General features: G+C 41.6%; 1 protein-coding gene across 2 annotated transcripts in view; it reads left to right on the top strand.

Moving 5' to 3' along the window:
• The first annotated feature begins 473 nt into the window (after nucleotides 1–473).
• LOC139535829 (collagen alpha-1(VII) chain-like) overlaps nucleotides 474–23,770 on the top strand; it is a 130,989-nt gene continuing 107,692 nt past the window's right edge. Inside the window, exon 1 of one of the 2 annotated variants that reach the window (XM_071335661.1) lies at nucleotides 474–654. The gene's annotated coding sequence lies outside the window, so the exon portion shown is untranslated. The remainder of the gene's footprint in view (nucleotides 655–23,770) is intronic. The other variant, XM_071335662.1, reaches the window with a different exon arrangement.

The raw sequence follows: 23,770 nt of genomic DNA, 5'->3' as shown, positions 1-23,770 counted from the left end.
ATCAAAACAATTAGCTGTGTGTCTGACAGATAGACAGGGAGGCAGTGATCTCATGTTTTATCATCTTCTTCCTCCCATCCTCCAATCTATATGAACTTTTTTCTTCCCTTCCAAACAAGCTATGCTGGGCCATATCTCTTCTTTTCTGGTTTAAATGTATCTTCACTTCCTTCAGCATAGTGCCATCCCATATGCCTAGTGCAAAACTCTGACTCTGAGACATAAACATCAATATGAAAACAATCTCTGAGTCTGGGTTAGCTTCGGGTTATACTTCTGGTTCTTACCTGATAAAGGTATAGCTGCAAATATTTAATGAACGCACGAGGTCTTCGCGCCATTGGCTGCTGCTGACATGGGCGGGTAGAGCTTGCAATCCCATGTCGGGACTGGGAGGGAGAGAGAGAAAATTAGACTGAAAAAAATAAAAGGAAAACGAGGGAATTGTTTAGAACTCGCCTTCAGGCAACCGAACAAGTTTGGACTTACAGTACTGCAGCTTCTGCCCAACCTGAGCCAACGAGTCTGCCTGTGTTACAGTTAAATTAAACACGACTTTGATTATCGCTTCGCGGGACCTGGGATGCGCCACGATACTCTTCATAAACGTTATGCAGCAGAGGCGGCTATCTGACAAGGGACTGGAGTGACAGAGTAAATATACAGTTTGCTTATTAATTGAATAACTCTCAGTAGTTTGGAGGCAGAACAGGGAGCCACGGGTGGATTATTAAGCTACAAGTGGAAATGTGAGTGGGGACTTGAACGGTTGTCAGGTGAGGTCGTTGCCGTCCGTTGTGAGCTGGGATGCTCTACAGAGCGCAGGCCGGTAGGTCTACGCGTCCAGCTTCACGGGGGATTTGCTCCATGTCACTGATAAAGGAAACGATGATTTATTGGTCCAATTAAGGAGGAATTGCCGGAATGTTAGTGTAGTTGCCAAAAGGTGCCTCTCAGGCGCAAAGTTGTGGAAAGTCTTGACCATCCATTTTTGTTTTAAAAGTTGCTCAAATTGTTTGTATTAATCAATTTGATTATAAAGTGTGATTGCTGACGATTTAATTTAATCGTAACTGGGCTAAATGGGTTGTCAGTGTGGAGTCCAGACAGCTAGCGGCCTAGTAACGTTACCACATTAAAGCTGGTCACACATGACCATCAGCGCATCCTTAATAGCCTCTAAAATGTTGTCGTCACTAGTTACCCATAGATATTAAAACTAGTAGATAGTGATAACGTTGATGTCATCCACATATTCCAATGGACAACTTCCAATCAATGTACAGTACAGTACAGTATGAAGATAGGCAGATTATCCAATAGAAATCCCAGATCATGCTTGTAGGCGATGTTGGCTAACTAAAATCATGCGCAGAAACACCTCTAATAGTATTTTCGCACCGAACTGCGCATGTGTAGGCCGTCAAATCAAAGGCAAGCCTTCAATATAAAGTTGTTTTTGACTAAAATTATAACTTGTCAGTTTGTCACTTTCACAAGGTTGGAGTAATAACATGTTCAACTACTATCTAGGTTGTGCCTTTTTAGATTTTGAGAAAATTAACAACTAAGGAAGAATGTTTCACTTCTCTCGTTGACTTCTTTAACCCCAAACCCTAGCCAGGTCTGCTTGGTCTGTTTCTCAATCGGAACTCTGTGTCTCGATGGCGCATCAGGCGAGCCATATTGCTGAATCAAGGGGCCATGGTTCCGATTTAGAAGCACGGTTCTGACTGCTCCTACAGTTTTGTTTCGGTACTGCAGTTTAACTGATGCCCGGCCCAGAAAGATAATTTCCATAAATGGCCACATAGAGAAGTCAGATTTTAAAATGGCAAATAAGACACTTTAATCATCATCTTTATGCACAAAACATCCATTAAATTGTTCAAATAATTGTCGCTGAGGCCGATTTTGTTTTCCAGCACTCACAGCCGAAGATAGAATGTTTTTACATTCATCCAATGTCTGTCATGTTTTTGGATGACGTGCTGAGCGACGTCACTGCTCGCACTGCTCCCTGTGTGCACTGAGTGCTAGCGCAAATACTCAGGCTTTTCTAATTATTTCAGGGGATTTTAATAAAACACCTGATGCATCTGCTGATCGTTTTCCTCCTAGAACGAGTCAAAGCCCTCAAAATAGAAATATTATCACTACATTATGCAAGGATATCTGTGTTGAGGATGCCTGGCGTTATTTCAATCCGGATGCAAAGGGTTATACCTGGACCAACAAAACTATGTCACGTAAATCTAGAATAGATTTATTCCTAATTTCCCCCTTTTTGTTACAATTTGTTATAGATGTAAATCATTAGTTGGTTCCCTTTTCTGATCAACACTTGATTTCCCTGAATTTACAAGCTACTGAAAAATCAAAAGGTACTCGAGGATATTGGAAATAAAACAACACACTTCTTAAAGATACTACTCTCATTGAAAACATCACATCGTTAGCTAAAGATATTTTTGCAAGAAAAGACTTGGGTCATGGAAGTAGATGGGAATTTTTCAAATATAAAGTCAGAGTGGTAGCCATTAAATGCGCCAAAGAGCTGATGCAATTAAAGAACCTTAGAGAAAAAGAGATGATGAGCAAGCTTGACAGTTTTCTAAAGAAAGATAATCTGTCTGAAGAAGAGGAGTCTGTATTCAAGTCTTTACAACTAGAATTAGAACAGCTTTACACGGATCTGGCAAAGGGCACCTTTGTAAGGTCAAGAGCAAAATGGATTGAAGAGTTGGAAAGAAACACTAGTTACTTTTTTGCACTTGAAAAGAGATACTATAAAATAAATAACTGCACTCAAAATTAACGATGTTTTATGCAAAGATCCCATTACAATGTCAATTCCTTTTATGAAAACCTTTACAGCTCTCAATTTCAGTAAGATGGTTGTGAAAGCTACATTTGCCACATTCAGAATTATGTCTCTGTAATTGAGGATGATTTCCACTCAGTTTGCGATTCACCTGTGTCAATTGAAGAAATTAGAGAGGCTCTGAATTCAATGAAAAAAGAGAAATCTCCTGGCCCTAATGGCCTGTCAATTGAATTCTATAGACAGTTTTGGGAGTTACTAGAAGACCCGATTTGTATTATTATTTATTTTTTAATGTTTCAAGATTGCATTAAAAGTTGGGAAATGGTCTCCACTATGAAACAGTGCCTTATTTAATTGATTCCGAAGCCTGATAAAGACCCTTCTCTCATTGACAATTGGAGACCAATTACTTTATTAAATATTGATTACAAATTGATTGCTCTGGGTTACGCCAAAAGATTTAAGAAAGGAATAGATACCATTTATAAATGAGACTCAAACAGGATTTATGAAGGGCCGTCACATAAGCTCTAACATTCGTTTAGTCTTGGACCTTATAGATTATTCAGATGCAATTGACTCAGATGCGGTTGTCTTATTTTTGGACTTCTGTAAAGCTTTTGACACAATTGAACATGAATTTCTCTTTAGGTCTCTTTAAACTTTTTGGATTGTGTGAAAATTTTATCAAAGTAATTCTCATGTTTTACAAAGATATAAATACTTCTGTGTTACTAAACCTTAATACTTCCAAAAGATTCAGTATGAACAGAAGTGTACGACAGGGATGCCCAATTTTGCCATTTTTATTCATTTTGGTTGTGGAACTTCTATCTCTAGATATTCTGAATAATGAAAATTTGTATGGCCTAACCATTTTTAACAAAGAAATCAAAATTTCCCAACTGGCTGATGATACTACTCTTTTCTTAAGAGACAAAGAACAGGTCGCCCATGCCCTTAATGCTATAACTGCATTTTCTATTGCATCAGGATTAAAACTGAATGTTTGTAAATGTGAAATCTTATGTTTATTTGACTCTGATGATAAATAAATAGGAAATATTCCTGTAAAGGACTGTGTTAAATATTTAGGAATACATCAGTCAATAAACCACTTAGTCAGACAACATTTGAATTTCTCTCCTAAAATTAAGAAAACCAAAAATATATTCAATAATTGGCTACAAAGAGATCTTTCTATATCTTTCTATACTTGGGAGAGTACTTCTGTCCAAGGCAGAGGGACTGTCTCGTTTTGTGTACCCCTCATTATCGTTATGTGTAAATCCTGCTACTTGTAAAGAGATCAATAAGACCTTTCTTGACTTCATCTGGAAAATAAGTCTCACAAACTAAAAAAATCTGTCCTTTCTAACAAAAGAAAGTGTTGGATTTTGTTGACATAAATTACACTTTCAAGATAAACTGGTTGAAAAGATGTTTGATCAATACTGAGTCAATAAGGTATTTCATTCCAAATAATGTGTTTAATAAGTCGGGAGGTCTTCAATTTGTACTGAAATGTAATTATATTCCTGAAAGATTACCTGCTAAATTGGCTAGGTTTCACCAACAAGCTTTAATGGCCTGGAACATGTTTCCTGCACAGTTTTTCCCCACATAAAGCTGTTTTGTGGAATAATTAAGACATAACTGTAAGGAATAAGTCATTGTTCGACCCCAGCTGGCATGAGAGGAATATTGACTTTGTTCTTGATGTTTTCGACAACAAGGGTACTATTCTCACATATGAACAATTTATAACATTGAATGAGTTTCCAATACCTTTCAGAGAGTTTATTTCTGTGATCAAAGCCGTTCCCAGTGGTCTAACTACACTAATGAAAACTCATCTTAGCTTTTGTAATGATCAAAGTTTATCCAGAACTCAGATTGGAAGGCGTGGGCTTACTTGAGAAATCTTGTTGTAATAAATATATAAGAAAAATTCTTCATTCACAAAACCAACTTACACCGAGAGGAAAGTTTTTCTGGAACATGCTTATTCCTGACATTGTCTGGAAAAAGGCATGGTTAAGGCCTTACAAATATTGTATACCAAACAAAGTTAAGTATAAGATATATCCATGTAATTCTATGATATCCAAATTTGTGGCTATTGATGATATCTGCGTTTTCTGTGAAAAAGAAGGTGAGAATCTGTCTCACTTGTTCTTTGAATGTCAATTTGTGTCAATTTTGGGAAAACCTTGTAAAATACTTATTTACCATTATGAACACTACCTATGTTTTTGACATGAAATATATAATATGTTACTATTGCAATGATAACAAGACCACTAAAATGTTTCCAAATACATCATACACAAACAAAAATTCAAAAATTCAATACCAAAATGACATATTTTTTGATTGAATTGAACTATTTTATTAAAACATTAACCCTAGTTAACAAGAATAACATTTTCCTAAATAATTACAATACGATTTTTTCAGAGTGATTACAATTGCACTAGAATTGTTAATTTTTTAAATATTTTTTGTTTGTTCCAGTATTTTCTCGTTAATACCTGTGTTCTGTTTTGTATGATGTAAGAATGTAAATTGTTGATCTGTATTTTGAATAATAATAAAAAATAATTAAAAAAGCACTGAGTGCTAGCGGGCATGTGATGTTGGTCCGTGTAAACTGGATGTAACCTTGATATAGACCGCCTATGAATCGGCCTATGTAAACGGGAGTAGATTACCTTGAAAACAACAGGCGGACCTCTTGGACGCAGTCTCCAGTTCTTATAATACCTCAGTGGGCTGAATGGCACAAAAAAAATCGCCAAGGATCATGGTGAAAGTGACCGTAACTAGCCAAGGATCTTGGTCGATGTAGTCATTTTCATCCTGCCTGAGAGAGTCAATCGGGGTCTCCTCATAGCCTGCCGGCCCATGATTGGTCTGTGTCAGCATGTGGTCTTTAGTGACGACAAATGTAGTAGTCAGAATGGATCACTATTTAATTAAATATCTGGATTCGTAGCGAACTTTAAAATAATTCCCCATGGGGATCATACTTGATCATAATGAACACATTTTAGAGCGCAAAACGTCCGTCCTCCCAAAAATGTTGGCTCTTCTGACGATCGTAATTTTCATAGGCTTTCTAGGGCAGACCAGGGCTTTTGGCACCACTAGGTTCAAATCAAATTATATTTGTCACGTGCCGAATACAACAGGTGTAGACCTTACAGTGAAATGCTTACTTACAAGCAAGCAACCAACAATGCAGTTTTAAGAAAATACCTTAAAAAATAAAATAAAAAGAGATAAGAGAAACAAATAATTAAAGAGCTGCAGGAAATAACAATAGCAGGGCTATATACAGGGTGTACCAGTACAGAGTCAATGTGTGGGGGCACTGGTGTCGAGGTGATTATGTACATGCAGGTAGGGTTATTAAAGTGGCTATGCATAGATTATAACAGAGAGTAGCAGCAGTGTGTGGGGGGGGGTACAAATAGTCTGGGTAGCCATTTGATTAGCTGTTCACAAGTCTTTTGGTTTGGGGGTAGAAGCTGTTTAGAAGCCTCTTAAACCTAAATTTGGCGCTCCGGTACCGCTTGCCATGCGGTAACAGAGAGAACAGTCTAGGACTAGGGTGGCTGGAGTCTTTGACAATGTTTAGGGCCTATCTCTGACACCGCCTGGTATAGAGGTCCTGGATGGCAGGAAGCTTGACTCCGGGGATGTACTGGGCCGTATGCACTACCCTCTGTAGTGCCTTGCGGTCGGAGGCTGAGCAGTTGCCATACCAGGCAGTGATACAACCCGTCAGGATGCTCTCGATGGTGCAGCTGTAAAACCTGAGGGGGAATTTGTTTTGTCATATCTTGGTGTGCTTGGACCATGTTAGTTTGTTGGTGATGTGGACTAGAGGTCGACCTGCGTGGCAGGCTGACTACCTGTTACGTGAGGGCGGCAAGAAGCCAAGGTAAGTTGCTAACTAGCATTAAACTTATAAAAAACAATCAATCTTCACATAATCACTAGTTAACTACACATGGTTGATGATATTACTAGTTTATCTAGCGTGTCCTGCGTTGCATATAATCGATGCGGTGCCTGTTAATTTCTCATTGAATCACAGCCTACTTCGCCAAACGGGTGATAATTTAACAAGCGCATTTGCGAAAAAAGCACTGTCGTTGCACCAATGTACCTAACCATAAACATCAATGCCTTTCTTTAAAATCAATACACAAGTATATATTTTTAAACTTGCATAACTAGGGAAATTGTCACTTCTCTTGCGTTCCGTGCAAGCAGTTAGGGTATATGCAGCAGTTTGGGCCGCCTGGCTCATTGCGAACTGTGTGAAGTCCATTTATTCCTAATTAATTCCGGCCGTAATTAATTTGCCAGAATTGTACATAATTATGACATAACATTGAAGGTTGTACAATGTAACAGCAATATTTAGACTTAGGGATGCCATCCGTTAGATAATATACGGAACGGTTCCGTATGTCACGCTCGTCGTCCTCCTCATCTGAGGAGGAGAAGTTTGAAGGATCGGAGGACCAATATGCAGCGTGGTATGTGTTCATCATGAATTTAATAAACAGAGAACACTGAACAAACAATCAACGAACGTGAAGCTATATAAGAAATGTGCTGACACAAGCAACTAACATAGACAATCACCCACAACCCACAATGACAAAACAGGCTACCTAAATATGGTTCCCAATCAGAGACAACGACTAACACCTGCCTCTGATTGAGAACCATATCAGGCCAAACACAGAAACAGACAAACTAGACATACAACATAGAATGCCCACTCAGATCTCACCCTGACCAAACAAAACATATAAACATACAAACTATGGTCAGGGCGTGACACCGTATTTCACTGAAAGAATAAACGTTTTGTTTTCGAAATGATAGTTTCCGGATTCTACCATTTTAATGACCAAAGGCTCGTATTTCTGTGTGTTATTATGTTATAATTAAGTCTATGATTTGATAGAGCAGTCTGACTGAGCGATGGTAGGCACCAGCAGGCTCGTAAGCATTCATTCAAACAGCACTTTTGTGCGTTTGCCAGCAGCTCTTCGCAATGCTTCTGAGACTTGGAGTAGTTCCCCTTGCTCTGCATTGGTAACGCTGCTTCGAGGGTGGCTGTTGTCGATGTGTTCCTGGTTCGAGCCCAGGTAGGAGCGAGGAGAGTGACGGAACTATACTGTTACACTGGCAATACTAAAGTGCCTATAAGAACATCCTATAATCAAAGGTATATGAAATACAAATCGTATAGAGAGAAATAGTCCTATAATTCCTATAATAACTACAACCTAAAACTTCTTACCTGGGAATATTGAAGACTCATGTTAAAAGGAACCACCAACTTTCATATGTTCTCTTGTTCTGAGCAAGGAATTTAAACGTTAGCTTTCTTACATGGCACATATTGCACATTTACTTTCTTCTCCAACACTTTGTTTTTGCATTATTTAAACCAAATTGAACATGTTTCATTATTTATTTGAGGCTAAATTGATTTTATTGATGTATTATATTAAGTTAAAATAAGTGTTCATTCAGTATTGTTGTAATTGTCATTATTACAAATAAAAAAATAAAAAAAGTGGCCGATTAATCAGTATCGGGTTTTTTGGTCCTCCAATAATCGGTATCGGCGTTGAAAAATCATAATCGGTCGACCTCTTTTGTGGACGCCAAGGAACTTGAAGCTCTCAACCTGCTCTACTGTAGTCCACAATCACCTCCTTAGTCTTGATCACGTTGAGGGAAAGGTTGTTGTCCTTGCACCACACTGTCAGGTCACTGACCTCCTCCCTATAGGCTCATTGTTGTCGGTGATCAGGCCTACCACTGTTGTGTCATCAGCAAGCTTAATGATGGTGTTGGAGTTTTGCCTGGCCATGCAGTCATGAGTGAACAGGGAGTACAGGAGGGGACTGTGCACGCACCCCTGTGGGGCCCCCGTGTTGAGGATCAGCGTAGCGGATGTGTTGTTATCTACCCTTACCACCTGGGGGCGGCCCGTCAGGAAGTCTAGGATCCAGTTGCAGAGGGAGGTGTTAAGTCCCATGGTCCTTAGCTTAGTGATGAGCTTTGAAGGCACTATGGTGTTGAACGCTGAGCCTGTAGTCAATGAAGAGCATTCTCACATAGGTGTTTCTTTTGTCCAGGTGGGAAAGGGCAGTGTGGAGTGCAATAGAGATTGCATCATCTGTGGATCTGTTGGGGTGGTATGCAAATTGTAGTGGGTCTAGGGTTTCTGGGATAATGGTGTTGATGTGAGCCATGACCAGCCTTTTAAAGCACTTCATGGCTACAGACATGAGTGCTATGGGGCGGTAGTCATTTAGGCAGGTTACCTTAGTGTTCTTGAGCACAGGGTCTATGGTGGTCTGCTTGAAACATGTTGGTATTACAGACTCAGACAGGGAGAGGTTGAAAATGTCAGGTAAGACACTTGCCAGTTGGTCAACGCATGCTCGGAGCACACGTCCTGGTAATCCGTCTGGCCCTGCGGCCTTGTGAATGTTGACCTGTTTAAAGGTCTTACTCACATCGGCTGCGGAGAGCGTGATCACACTGTCATCCGGAACAACTGATGCTCTCATGCATGTTTCAGTGTTACTTGCCTCGAAGCGAGCATAGAAGTTATTTCGCTCGTCTGGTAGGCTCGTGTTGCTGGGCAGCTCTCGACTGTGTTTCCCTTTGTAGTCTGCAATAGTTTGCAAGCCCTGCCGTATATGACGAGTGTCGGAGCCGGTGTAGTACGATTCAATCTTAGTCCTGTATTGATGCTTTGCCTGTTTGATGGTTCGTCGGAGAGCGTAGCGGGATTTCTTATAAGCTTCCGTGTTAGAATCTCGCTCCTTGAAAGCGGCAGCTCTACCCTTTAGCTCAGTGCGAATGTTGCCTGTAATCCATGGCTTCTTGTTTGGGTATGTACGTTGTCGTGTCTTTACTGTCATTAAATTGAAGACTTATAGTTTTTATCAAAGATTCTCTGTAATTAGTTATTACGCGATCAACTAAATAATAACGTAACTAATTAACTAGGAAGTCGGGGCACCAGGGAAAGTATTCAGATTACAAAGTTATAATTTCCCAATATAACCTTTCAGATATTTTCATATCTGATCGATAGTCGATATCTGATCGATAGTCTTCTGATTAATGATTTATTTATTTTACCTCACGTTAGTCTCATTCCAAACGTCGTAAATTGTTGGTTATCTGCACGAACCAGTCTTCACTATGAGTCATCCATACATCAATTGTCTTAAATCATTTATTTATTACTAACTAAGTAATTCACAGAAATGCATAAACAAACAAACCTAAAATGGTTACATGAAATGATAGGAGAATATGCCCTAGTGGGCTGAACCGGCATGGCGGCTTGTTAGACAAAGGGAAAATTGGGGGTCGACTAAGAAGTCACTACAGAGTTCATAATTATAACAATTGACATGCTAATCCTTTACACATGAACGCTCACTCATTCGGGAACAATTGCAATCAATATATATATATATATTTACGCTCAGTGTGTCGTCTTGATCGCTGGTGAAAAGTTAGTTTCTGTTGGAGAGTTTCGTCCTCTCTCTCTCTCTGTCGTGGTTATAGTGGATAGTTCAGAGTGACATTCGTTATAGAATGGATGTTTCGGCGGTTGTCGTTCTTCACGTTCAATGATACCGAATTCCTAGCTGCAGACTAGTAGTCAATATCAATATCAAAGACTTGATCTTATTCTGTCGGTATAGTCTAAGTTTAACCACGTGGTATGGTTAAAAGATTCAGCAATGGTACACAACCTTCGTTCCCCTCCTAATGGAGAAAAACATGGTCTAGTGATAATTTCTCAAAGTTGAGTTTTTATTCGGAATGGCAGAAAGGGGCTGTCCCAGGATGTCTGACCCTAACTGGCTCAGGGGCGGGTCCTCGGATTTAGTTCAAATCAAAAGGGATTGGATTTTTCTTCATTAAATAGTCCAAAATCATATTACACAATTATACAAACAGTATCATACTCACTCATTCATCTTATACAACAATTAGATGAAAACCTCATATCTGAGGCTATTATATAAACAGCGGTATGGTAATGTAGCCACACAGTCTCCCATGAGTTTCCCAAGTTGTGACAAACGGACCAGTTAATAGCTGGAATCTTCACCGATCTTTTATACTTTTTCCGGAACATGAAATGTGTTCGTACCTCCAGTTCTGTGAGGTGGAAGGATTTCCTTTGTCCTGAAAGTTTACCCTCTCTCTAATACTGTGTGGCCATGAGGCAGGGTCTTCCTTAGGAATTTACGACCTCTCTTTGAACACAGCAACCTAGTTGAAGAAGGAAAGGGGGAGGCAGGGAGTGGCAGGGAGAGGGGGATGGGGCTTGCTATACCCAAACAGGCAACGTCATGACAACGTACAGTCAGAGTGGGGACGACGTCCTCAATGCACCTACTGATAAAGCCAGTGACTGATGTGGTGTACTCGTCAATTCCATCGGACGAATCCCGGAACATATTCCAGGCTGTGCTAGCAAAACAGTCCTGTAGTTCAGCATCTGCTTCATCTGACCACTTTTTTTTATAGACCGGTGCTTCCTGCTCTAATCTTTGCCTGCAAGCAGGCACCAGGAGGATAGAGTCATGGTCAGATATGCCAATTGGGGGTGAGGGAGAGCTCTGTATGTATTTCTGTGTATGGAGCAAAGGTGGTCCAGAATTTCTTTCCCTCTGGCCGCACATCTAACACACTGATAGAAATTCGGTAAAACGGTAAGAGCGCTGCCTCTGGATGAACGTTTTTGTGTTTGCTTATGGCAGAATACAGCTCATTTAGTGTGGTTTTAGTGCCAACCTCGCTCTGTGGTGGAATGTAGACAGTTACGAAAAATATAGATAAAACTCTCTAGGTAAATAGTGTGGTCTACAGCTTATCATGAGATACTCTACCTCAGGCGAGCAAAACCTTGAGACTTCCTTAGATATCGTGCTGTTTACATAAATGCATAGGCCCTCGCCCCGTGTCTTACCAGAGACTGCTGTTTTGTTTTGCCAATCGAGTGTATTACCCGCCAACTCTATGTTCTTAATGTCGTTGTTCAGCCACGACTCAGTGAAACATAAGATGTTAGTTTTTAATGTCCCGTTGGTTTGATATAGGTGCTTTCAGTTCGTCCCGTTTATTTTCCAGTGATTGAACTTTAGCTAGCAGAACGGAAGGCAAGTGCAGATTAGCCACTCGTTGCCTGATCCTCGCAAGGCACCCTGATTTTTTTCCACAAAATCTCAGTTTCCTTTTCCAGCAAATCACGGGGATCGGGTCCTGGTCGGGTGTATACAGTATATCCCTCGCATCCGACTCATTGAATTAGACCTCCTCATCCAATTTGAGGTGAATAATCCCAGTTCTGTTGTCCAGAAGCTCTTTTCGGTTATAATCATAGGAAATGGTGGCAGAAACATTATGTACAAAACAAGTTACGAACAACGCAAAAAAAAAATAGCATGATCGGTTGAGAGCCGATAAGATGGCAGCACTGCCCACTGGCGCCATCAACAATCATCGGTTGCTACTCAGTAACCGCCCAGCAGAGCGTGTGTCTTCACGCTCCAGACCGGACACTGTAGACTGGACACTGTAGTGACCACAGCCACAACGTCATAAACCCTATTTAAAAAATGTCTCTTCATAAAATCTGATTTTAAACCTAACCTTAACCACACTGCTAATCCTATGCCTAACCCTAACCTTAAATTAAGACCAAAAAGCACATTTTTGCTTTCATACATTTTTACAATAATGACAATTTTTACTTTCTGGCTGTGGTAACTAGTGTAAACCCTGAAACAGTCATGGCAGGGGGCCATTAAGCATGTTTCTTAGGCTCAGGGGCGGACTGGGACCACACTGGCCCAATCGTTTTCCTCGAGGATCCCACACCGGACCATTTTTTCCTCATGGCCCCATTATTAGTCTTCCAAGTGGCACAGCAGTCTAAGGCGCTGCATTGCAGTGCTAGAGGCATCACTACAGACCGGCAGTGATCGGGAGTCCAATAGGGCGGCGCAAAATTTTCCCAGCGTCGTATGGGTTAGGGGAGGGTTTGGCTGACTTGCCTAGTTGTTAATTTTTTTTTTTTACTGACTTGCCTAGTTAAATAAATCAAATATTTATTTGCCAAATAATGATCATTTTGGCAAAAAAAACAAGATAGACAGGCTACTCACTTAGTGAAAGTGCATGGTATACTATCTACATCGTTTTATATGGAGTATGCTTTTTTGTTTTATTCATGTTTGCTCTAGCCTCTATAGTGGTGCTTAAACACAGAAAGCTATGTCTATCAATCAATCAAAAACAATTCTCCCTGAGACAAAGCACTTGAATGAGACCAGACCAGCATCTTACTTGTCAAATTATGCCATAATTGTTTTTAAATCAGGTTTTATATTGCGAAATAAGGTCCAAGGCCTGTTCTGATTCAGACTAGGCTACTTCTATAGACTTGCCTCAGTCTCAGACCAACTCAAATTGTAGCACATCTCATTACCTCAATATCCATCATCAGATGGCAGAATTCACCTGGTTCAGTAGACTTCATAATCCAAAGAAGTAATATGCAGGATGAAGTGTATCTTCTAAACAGGCATTCATGCCTGTTAACTTAAAAGAACAGGATGTCTGTAGTCAATTTTCAGCATTTGTTCTCTCCACATTGGTATGGTATTCTGTGACAATTATTGTATAGTTGCAGTGTTTTGCAGTGTTTAACTCAGGTGATTATGTAAGCAATGACCTTGTCTGCTTGGCGACATTACATATTTCACACTCTGTAAAAGTCTTAAAAATAAGAGATTTCACACTGATTGACGGCCTTCACGTGGGTACCCATGTTGGGAACTGGTGTCAATGGCCTTCACACTGGCCCAATCGTTTTATTTCAAGACGTTTATTTACAAAGGTAAATAAATTGTAGTCGATATATATCAGGCTGGGTGTAATGGAGCTAGGCAGGGGGCTCAATCCACCCTGTCTAAGTAATAGTAGGGGAAACTACAGCCAGGCCTAGGGCTATATGTAGGCAGAGTTTTGTTCTCAGGTGGGCCAGTGTGACTCAGCCCAGCCAGCTAGGCAGGTGTGGGATGGATGGGATGTGGTGGCTGAAGCTTCCTCTGACATAATAAAACTCCTGCTAAGGGCAGGGTGGTGCTCTCTGACTCATACCATTTATACCATGCTAGTCTCTTTGTTGTGCTGGACTATCATTTGTTAAGCTGCTGAATGAACTTTCCAATTCCAGCACATCAAAGAGACTAGCACTACATCCTATAGTTATATGTCTGCCAGATCCAATGAGAACTTTAATTGGCAGTGCAAAGCCCTTCCTCTCCCTCTGTTTGTTCCCTCATCTCTCTATTTTTTCTCCCACTCTCTCTCTCCATCTCACTTTCTATATATTCCTCTCTCCCATGGGCTTTCTTTCTTTCTCTCGCTCTCTTTCCCTCATTCCATCCCTCTCTGTGAGCTGTTGTGAATTTACTGTGGGTTTTGCTTTTTGCAGCTTTTTCTACCTCCCCCATCGCCACAGGGATTGACACCCAGTTCTCCTCTTTTTCTGAAGTGTCTGGTTTTCCTCCTTACCTTCTCGCAATAGTCACTTTCCCCTCTCTCTCGTCCTCTCAGCCTTCACCTTCACCCCTCTTTCCTCTATCCTTCTTTTTTTGTTCTCCTCCTTATTCATGGTTTATTTGCTGCTTCTGGCATGCTGCTCTTCTGGGCTGCATTGTGTTGAGATCTGGACTGTTACCAAGTGTGCCATCTGTGGAAGGGAAGGCTGCTGTTGGTTACTGTCTTTGATGTGTGAGTCCATCTTGGTTTTGTCAGGGAGCTGAATCTCTATTGTCTTCAGAGAGCTTCAGAAGAAAAATGAGGTAAAGCAGAGGTTATTAAAAGGTCTGTATGGAGGTTGGGGAGGTCTAGACAGTGGTATGCAACTGATGTGACTCATGTTTTTATGTGGGTTTAGTGTTTGATATCAAAAGGCTGGGTCTTAAGTGGTTGTTATTGTCTCATGGAATATGATCAAGACAAAGGCCATCATCTGGAGAGGAAAGAGTCTCTTTGTATGTTTGTCTCTGTCCTTTTTCTGTGTCTGTGTGGGGAAAGTGACTCATTAGAGCAGATGTTCTTGCAGTGAGACAGGTAAAGATGCACCACAGACAGGGAAGCTTAAGAGTTTAAATGCAGAAACTTAAACATTTCTTACAAGTACAAAAGTCTTCAAGCTTGAGGTTCATAAAGTCACTGACACTATTAATTTGCTACATCTTCCTCCCCAGAGGCATGTTGGGAGCTTGTGCTTGCAGGGTTATGAACTTCTCTAAGACAATTGATCAAAATGAAGTCTCTTTGCTTGGCTTGGCTAATAAGAGAGTGTGGACATGATCAAGCTTGAGGCTAGTGCCTTCCAGACCAAGGTGATAGGTGCAACACTTGCCCTGGGGGTTAGCGGTTAGAGATCATTGACTGGGTCGCCCTGTCAAGTTCTTGAACTCAGACAGATAGGCCGACAGTAGAGCTGCTCTTTATAACATTGCTCCCGTCACAGATAGGGGCAAATGCTGTGTCACCCACTGTACAGAACACTTAGGCCTACACAAACTCACCAGTGAGAGAAATAGTTGGATAATTGACTATGACACCCCCCCCCCCCCCCTCTATGTCCTCCTCTGTCCCTGTGCTGATGTCACGCCAAGGGAACCTTGCAGTTACACAACAGTCCTCTCTGTCACTATGAGACGGCTTGTGGCCCCCCCAGGAGAATGGCATCTCTCACTGTCTGTACTACCTCCATGTCTCAGCTGCTCTCTTATGAGAAAGTACAGTGTGTGTTCACTGCCTCCTTACTTTGTCTCACTCTCTTCTTTTCTCCATTGTCTCTTTCCCTTTCTCGTTCATTTCTTTCCATCTTTTACTCAGACCCTCTCACTTTCTTCTAGGACCGGGACGATAACAGTATCACAATATTTTTTTCAATGGCATAAATACGAAAATACGAAACAGACCGAACTTTTTTCCTTTAAAAACCTGCTTTATGTAAAATATTGTGCGCTATAGCTTGGAAAATAAATAAATAAATGTGACTCTGGATCACAACATAATGATGTTTGTTTACAACATTAGGGCTGTGTTCCTAAGAAGTTAAATCTGCTTCGTGTTTTGTTTCCTTGCCACGCTACTAACGAGTATCGTGATATTGGTATAGTCCCAGCATTACTCTAATACCCCCCCGCCTCCGTCTCTCTCTGTCGCGTTCATTCTCACCCCCTGCCTCGGACTCTCTCACCCCCTGCCTCGGACTCTCTCACCCCTGCCTTGGCCTCTCTCATCTCCTGCCTCTCCAAGCAACACAGTTCAGTCAGTCAGTGGTCTATTAAGTCAGCCCAGAGCAGACTACAGTATGTGAGCGGAGTTGAGCAGTCAGAAATCCTGCTCCATGAGCGGTGCTCCGAAGCTCCACATACTTTCCAACCGCTACGCTAAAAAACGCTCCTCCTCGCTCACAGGAATAAAACTTCCGCTCCGAATTTGCTCCATTCATTAAAATCACAATTTAACCAACACTCATCTATTTTTGTGACTACCTGGACCTACCATTTTGTTTTGAAGTATAGAAACCAAACTATATGATTTAAATAAAAGTATTTTAATAAACATGAAGAGGTGAATTTAAGAACCGCTCATCATTTCAAATAGGCTACATTTCATATCAAATTTTATTGGTCACATACACATGGTTAGCAGATGTTATTGCGAGTGTAGCGAAATGCTTGTGCTTCTAGTTCCGACCGTGCAGTAATATCTAACAAGTAATCTAACAATTTCACAACAACTACAAGTGTGAAGGAATGAATAACAATATGTACATATTAATATATGGATGAGCGATGGCCATGCGGCATAGGCAAGATGCAGTAGATGGTATAGAGTACAGTATATACATATGAGATGAGTAATGTAGGGTATGTAAACATTATATAAAGTGGCATTGTTTAAAGTGACTAGTGATACATTTATTACATCCATTTTGTTATTATTAAAGTAGCTAGAGATTGAGTCAGTATGTTGGCAGCAGCCACTCAATGTTAGTGATTGCTGTTTAACAGTCTGATGGCCTTGAGATAGAAGCTGTTTTTCAGTCTCTCGATCCCAGCTTTGATGCACCTGTACTGACCTCGCCTTCTGGATGATAGCAGGGTGAACAGGCAGTGGCTCGGGGGGTTGTTGTCCTTGATGATCTTTTTGCCCTTCCTGTGACATCGGGTGGTGTAGGTGTGCTGGAGGGCAGGTAGTTTGCCCCCGGTGATGCGTTGTGCAGACCTCACTACCCTCTGGAGAGCCTTACGGTTGTGGGTGGAGCAGTTGCCGTACCAGGCGGTGATACAGCCCGACAGGATGCACTCGATTGTGCATCTGTAAAAGTTTGAGTGTTTTCGGTGACAAGCCAAATTTCTTCAGCCTCCTGAGGTTAAAACTTTCCACCTTCTCCACTACTGTCCCATCGATGTGGATAGGGGGGTGCTCCCTCTGCTGTTTCCTGAAGTACATGATCATCTCCTTTGTTTTGTTGACATTGAGTGTGAGGTTATTTTCCTGACACCACACTCCGAGGGCCCTCACCTCCTCCCTGTAGTCCTTCTCGTCGTTGTTGGTAATCAAGCCTACCACTGTAGTGTCGTCTGCAAACTTGATGATTGAGTTGGAGGCGTGCATGGCCACGCAGCCATGGGTGAACAGGGAGTACAGGAGAGGGCTGAGAACGCACCCTTGTGGGGCCCCTGTGTTGAGGATCAGCGGGGTGGAGATGTTGTTTCCTACCCTCACCACCTGGGGGTGGCCCATCAGGAAGTCCAGGACCCAGTTGCACAGGGCGGGGTCGAAACCGAGGTTGTCAAGCATAATGACAAGTTTAGAGTGTACTATGGTGTTAAATGCTGAGCTGTAATCAATGAACAGCTTTCTTACATAGGTATTCCTCTTGTCCTGATGGGTTAGGGCAGTGTGATTGCGATTGCATCGTCTGTGGACCTATTGGGGCGGTAAGCAAATTTGAGTGGGTCTAGGGTGTCAGGTAGGGTGGAGGTGATATGATCCTTGACTAGTCTCTCAAAGCACTTCATGATGACAGAAGTGAGTGCTACGGGGCGATAGTCGTTTAGCTCAGTTACCTTCGCTTTCTTAGGTACAGGAACAATGGTGGCCCTCTTGAAGCATGTGGGAACAGCAGACTGGGATGGGGATTGATTGAATATGTCCGTAAACACTCCAGACAACTGGTCTGCGCATGCTCTGAGGACACGTTTAGGGATGCCGTCTGGGCCGGCAGCCTTGCGAGGGTTAACACGTTTAAATGTTTTACTCACGTTGGCTGCGGTGAAGGTAGCGGGCCGTGTCAGTGGCACTGTATTGTCCTCAAAGCAAGCAAAGAAGTTGTTTAATTTGTCTAGAAGTTGTTTAATTTGTCTATTAGACAGCATATGGTGCAGTCTGAATGTATTCGGAAAAATATTCAGACCCCTTGACTTTTTACGCATTTTGTTAAGTTACAGCCTTATTCTGAAATGTATTAAATAAATAAAACATCCTCATCAATCTACACACAATACCCCATAATGCCAAAGTGAAAACAGGTTTTTAGTCATTTTTGCAAATGTTTACATAAGTATCCAGACCCTTTGCTATGAGACTAGAAAAGACTAGAAAATTGAGCTCAGGTGCATCCTGTTTCCATTGATCAAACTTGAAATTCAATTGATTGGACATGATTTGGAATGGCACACACCTGTCTATATAAAATCCCACACTTGACAGTGCATGTCGGAGCAAAAACCAAGCCATGAGGTCGAAGGAATTGTTCTTAGAGCTCCGAGACAGGATTGTGTCGAGGCACAGATCTGGGGAAGAGTACCAAAAAATGTCTACAGCATTGAAGGTCCCCAAACCACAGTGGCCTCCATCATTCTTAACCTCTCTAGGGTACATGGGACGGTAGCGTCCCACCTCGTCAACAGCCAGTGAAACTGCAGGGCGCCAAATTCAAAACAACAGAAATCCCATAATTAAAATTCCTCAAACATACATGTATTTTACACCATTTTAAAGATACACTTGTTGTAAATCCAGCCACAGTGTCCGATTTCAAAAAAGGCTTTACAACGAAAGCAAACCAAACGATTATGTTAGGTGAGTGCCTATTCACAGAATAACACAGCCATTTTTCCAGCCAAAGAGAGGATTCACAAAAAGCAGAAATATAGGGTAAAATTAATCACTAACCTTTGATGATCTTCATCAGATGACACTCATAGGACTTCATGTTACACAATACATGTGTGTTTTGTTCGGTAAAGTTCATATTTATATCCAAAAATCTGAGTTTACATTGGCGCGTTATGTTCAGTAGTTCCAAAACATCCGGTGATTTTGCAGAGAGCCACATCAATTTACAGAAATACTCATTATAAATGTTGATGAAAATACAAGTGTTATGCATGGAACTTTAGATGCACTTCTCTTTAATGCAACCGCTGTGTCAGATTTCAAAAAAGCTTTACGGAAAAAGCAAACCATGCAATAATCTGAGGTCGGCGCTCAGAGCCCAATCAAGACAAAAATATATACGCCATATTGTGCAGTCAACAGAAGTCAGAAATAACATTATAAACATTCACTTACCTTTGATCTTCATCAGAATGCACTCCCAGGAATCCCAGTTCCACAATAAATGTTTGTTTTGTTCGATAATGTCCATAATTTTTTCCCCAAATTCCTCCTTGTTGTTCTAGCGTTCAGTACACTTTCCAAACTCACGACGCGCGTTCAAGTCCAGCGGAAAGTACAGACGAAAAGTTTAAGTTATATTACAGTCCGTAAAGACATGACAAACGAAGTATTGAATCAATCTTTAGGATGTTTTTAACATAGTTCTTCAATAATGTTCCAACCAGAGAATTCCTTTGTCTTTAGAAGTGCGATGGAACAGAGCTCGCTCTCACATGAACGCGCATGGTCAGCACATGTTCAGCTCATGGTAGACCTTACTCATTCCCCTCTCATTCGGCCCCACTTCACAGTAGATGCATAAGACAAGGCTCTAAAGACTGTTGACATCTAGTGGAAGCCTTAGGAAGTGCAAAATGACCAATATCCCACTGTATCTTCAATAGGGGCTGAGTTGAAAATCGACCAACCTCAGATTTCCCACTTCCTGGTTGGATTTTTTCTCAGGTTTTTGCCTGCCATATGAGTTGTCTTATACTCACAGACATCATTCAAACAGTATTAGAAACTTCAGAGTGTTTTCTATCCAAATCTACTAATAATATGCATATTCTATCTTTTATGGCTGAGTAGCATGCCGTTTACTTTGGGCACGCTTTTCATCCGGATGTGAAAATACTGCCCCCTACCCCAAACAAGTTAAATGGAAAAAGTTTGGAACCACCAATACTCTTCCTAGAGCTGGCCGCCCTGCAAAACTGAGCAATCGGGGGAGAAGGGCCTTGGTCAAGGAGGTGATGAAGCACCCGATGGTCACTCTGACAGAGCTCCAGAGTTAATCTTTGGAGATGGGAGAACCTTCCAGAAGGACAACCATCTCTGCAGCACTCCACCAATCAGGCTTTTATGGTAGAGTGGCTAGACAGTAAAATGCACATGACAGCCTGCTTGGAGTTAGCCTAAAGGTGCATAAAGGACGCTCAGACCATGAGAAACAAGATTCTCTGGTCTGATGAAGCCAAGATTGAACTCTTTGGCCTGAATGCTAAGCGTCACGTCTGGACGAAAAAGTATGTTTTGTATACTTTTAGTTGAAACCTAGGTTGAATTAAACAATAGCTGTTGATGACTTTGCCAGTTATATAGGCTTGGCATTCAGGCCAAAGAGTTCAATCTTGGTTTAAACGACCAGAGTCCTTTAGGTGACTTTTGGCAAACTCCAAGCAGGCTGTCATGTGCCTTTTTTACTGAGGAGTGGCTTCTGTCTGACCACTCTACCATAAAGGCCTGATTGGTGGATTGCTGCAGAGATGGTTGTCCTTCTGGAATGTTTTCCCTAACAGGAACTCTGGAGCTCCCTGACCAAGGCCCTTCTCCCCCCATTGCTCAGTTTGGCCAGGCGTTGCCTTCTGTGCCTCGACACAATCCTGTCTCTGAGCTCTATGGACAATTCCTTCGACCTCATGGCTTGGTTTTTGCTCTGACATGCACTGTCAAGTGTGGGACCTTATAGACAGGTGTGTGGCTTTCCAAATCATGTCCAATCAATTGAATTTACCACAGGTGGATTCCAATGATGTTTTAGAAGCATCTCAATGATGATCAATGGAAACAGGATGCACCTGAGCTCAATTTTGAGTCTCATAGCAAAGGGTCTGAGTGCTTATGTAAATAAGGTATTTCTGTTTTTTATTTTTAATACATTTGTAAAAACTTGTTTTTGCGTTTGTCAAAATGGGGTATTGTGTGTAGATTGATGATGAAAACGATTTAATTAATACATTGTAGAATAAGGCCGTAATGTTACAAAATGTGGAAAAAGTCAAGGGGTCTGAATATTTTACTGAATGCGCTGTAATATCTTGTATGTTTTGAAATTTGTCCAGCTGTCGATTGTTGAGATACAAGAAGAGCAGCCCGAGTTCTTCAGTGTATATACATACCAGAACAAACATTTACACTTTCAGAAACAGAGTGACTTTGTGTTAGATACTGAGAGATTCTGTCTCCTTTTTTCTAGTTTTCTATGTAGAAAACTGAACTTAATCTAAACTTATTCAAATATGTAAATTCCACCCTTGCCGGGGGCAGGTGTGCTTGTCTATTTTTAGTGAACGATAGGATGAGTAAGACATTGACTCATTCTTCCCAACCACAAGCCACAGGCTGTATATCTTGATACTCTGTGTGTGTGCACATGCATGTGTGTGCGTGCAGGGTTGGATAGGTTACTTTCTGTTGTAAATGTAATCCATTACAGTTACTAGTTACAGTACCTGTCCAACATTGTAATTAGTAACGTAACTTTTGCATTACCCATTATCAGTAACATAATCAGATTATTTTCTGTTACTTTTGGATTACTCTCCCCTTAAGGGTCATTAGAAGAAGACAAAAAGGATCCATCAAATGCATTTCGTGTGTCATCATAGTGGTCTCTGACTTGTGGTCAGACTCACTCAGGTAGAACAAATGTAAAGGTTTTGCCTTTTCAACGCTGAATTAAACCTCATTAACATGCTGACTAGACCGGGCATGCGTGTGCGCCATTGCACGCATGTTGATTCGTAAGAGGTATTCGGAGTGGACTTCTAGTCCAACTCAGGAAGCGTGCACACCATCCTCCGCTTCCGAGTATAGTACTCGCTAATGTTCAGTCTCTGGACAACAAAGTAGATGAGCTCAGGGCAAGGATCTCCTTCCAGAGAGACATCAGGGGCTGTAACATACTCTGTTTCATGCAATCAAGGCTCTCTCCGGATATACTGTCTCTGTCCATACAGCCAGCTAGGTTCTCAGTACATCGCGCAGACAGGAATAAAGAACTCTTCGGGAAGAAGGAAGGTGGTGGTGTATGTTTCATGATTAACATGGTGTGATTGTGATAACCTACAGAAACTCAAGTTTTGTTCACCTGACCTAGAATACCTCACAATCAAATGCAGACTGTATTTCCAACCAAAATAATTATCTTTGGTTATAGACACAGCCGTGTATATTCCCCCTAAAGCCGATAACACAACGGCCCTCAAGGAACTAAACTGGACTTGGTGCAAGCTGGAAACCACATATCCCGAGGCCGCATTTATTGTAGCTGGGGATTTTAACAAAGACAATTTGAGGCAAACGCTACCATAGTTCTATCAACACATTGCCGGTACTACTCATGCTCTAAAAACGCTAAACCATTGTTACTCCCCCTTCCGGGATGGCTACAAGGCCCTCCCCCGCCCTCCCTTCGGCAAATCAGATCACGACTCCATTTGGCTTCTCCCTTCCTATAGGCATAAACTCAAACAGGAGTGCTAAGGTATTTTCAGCCCTGGTCTGACCAATCGGAATCAATGCTTCAAGATTGTTTTGATCATGCGGACTGGGATATGTTCCGGGTAGCCTCTGAGAATAACATTGACATATACACAGACATGGTGACTGAGTTCATCAGGAAGTGTATAGTGGATGTTTCCACTGTGACTATTAAAACCTACCCAAACCAAAAACCGTGGATAGATGGCAGCATTCACGCAAAACTGAAAGCACGAATCACTGCATTTAACCATGGCAAGGTGACTGGGAATATGGTTTAATACAAGCAGTGTAGTTATTCAGAGTGGAGTCGCAATTCAACGGCTCAGAAACGAGACATATGTTGCAGGGCCTACAGACAATCATGGATTACAAAGGGAAAACCAGCCACGTCGTGGACACCGACGTCTTGCTCCCGGACAAGGTAAACACCTTCTTAGCCCGCTTTGAGGATAACACAGTGCCACCGACTTGCTGCCCGCTCCCAAGGACTGTGGGCTCTCGCTCTCCGTGGCCAATGTGAGTAAGACATTTAAGCGCGTAAACCCTCGCAAGGCTGCCGGCCCAAACTGCATTCCTAGCCGCGTCCTCAGAGCATGCGCAGACCAGTTGGCTGGAGTGTTTATTGACATATTTAATCTCCCTCTATCACAGTCTGCTGTCCCCGCTTGCTTCAAGATGTCCACCATTGTTCCTGTACGCAGGAAAGCAAATGTAACTGAACTAAATTACTATCGCCCCGTAGCACTTACTTCTGCCATCATGAAGTGCTTTAAGAGGCTAGTTAAGGACCATAATCACCTCTACCTTACCTGACACCCTAGATCCACTTCAATTTGC

This window comes from Salvelinus alpinus, chromosome 12, assembly GCF_045679555.1.
Source record: "Salvelinus alpinus chromosome 12, SLU_Salpinus.1, whole genome shotgun sequence".
NCBI lineage: Eukaryota > Metazoa > Chordata > Actinopteri > Salmoniformes > Salmonidae > Salvelinus > Salvelinus alpinus.
The sequence above is the reverse complement of the archived record's forward strand: the minus strand, read 5'-3'. Positions and strand labels throughout refer to the sequence as shown.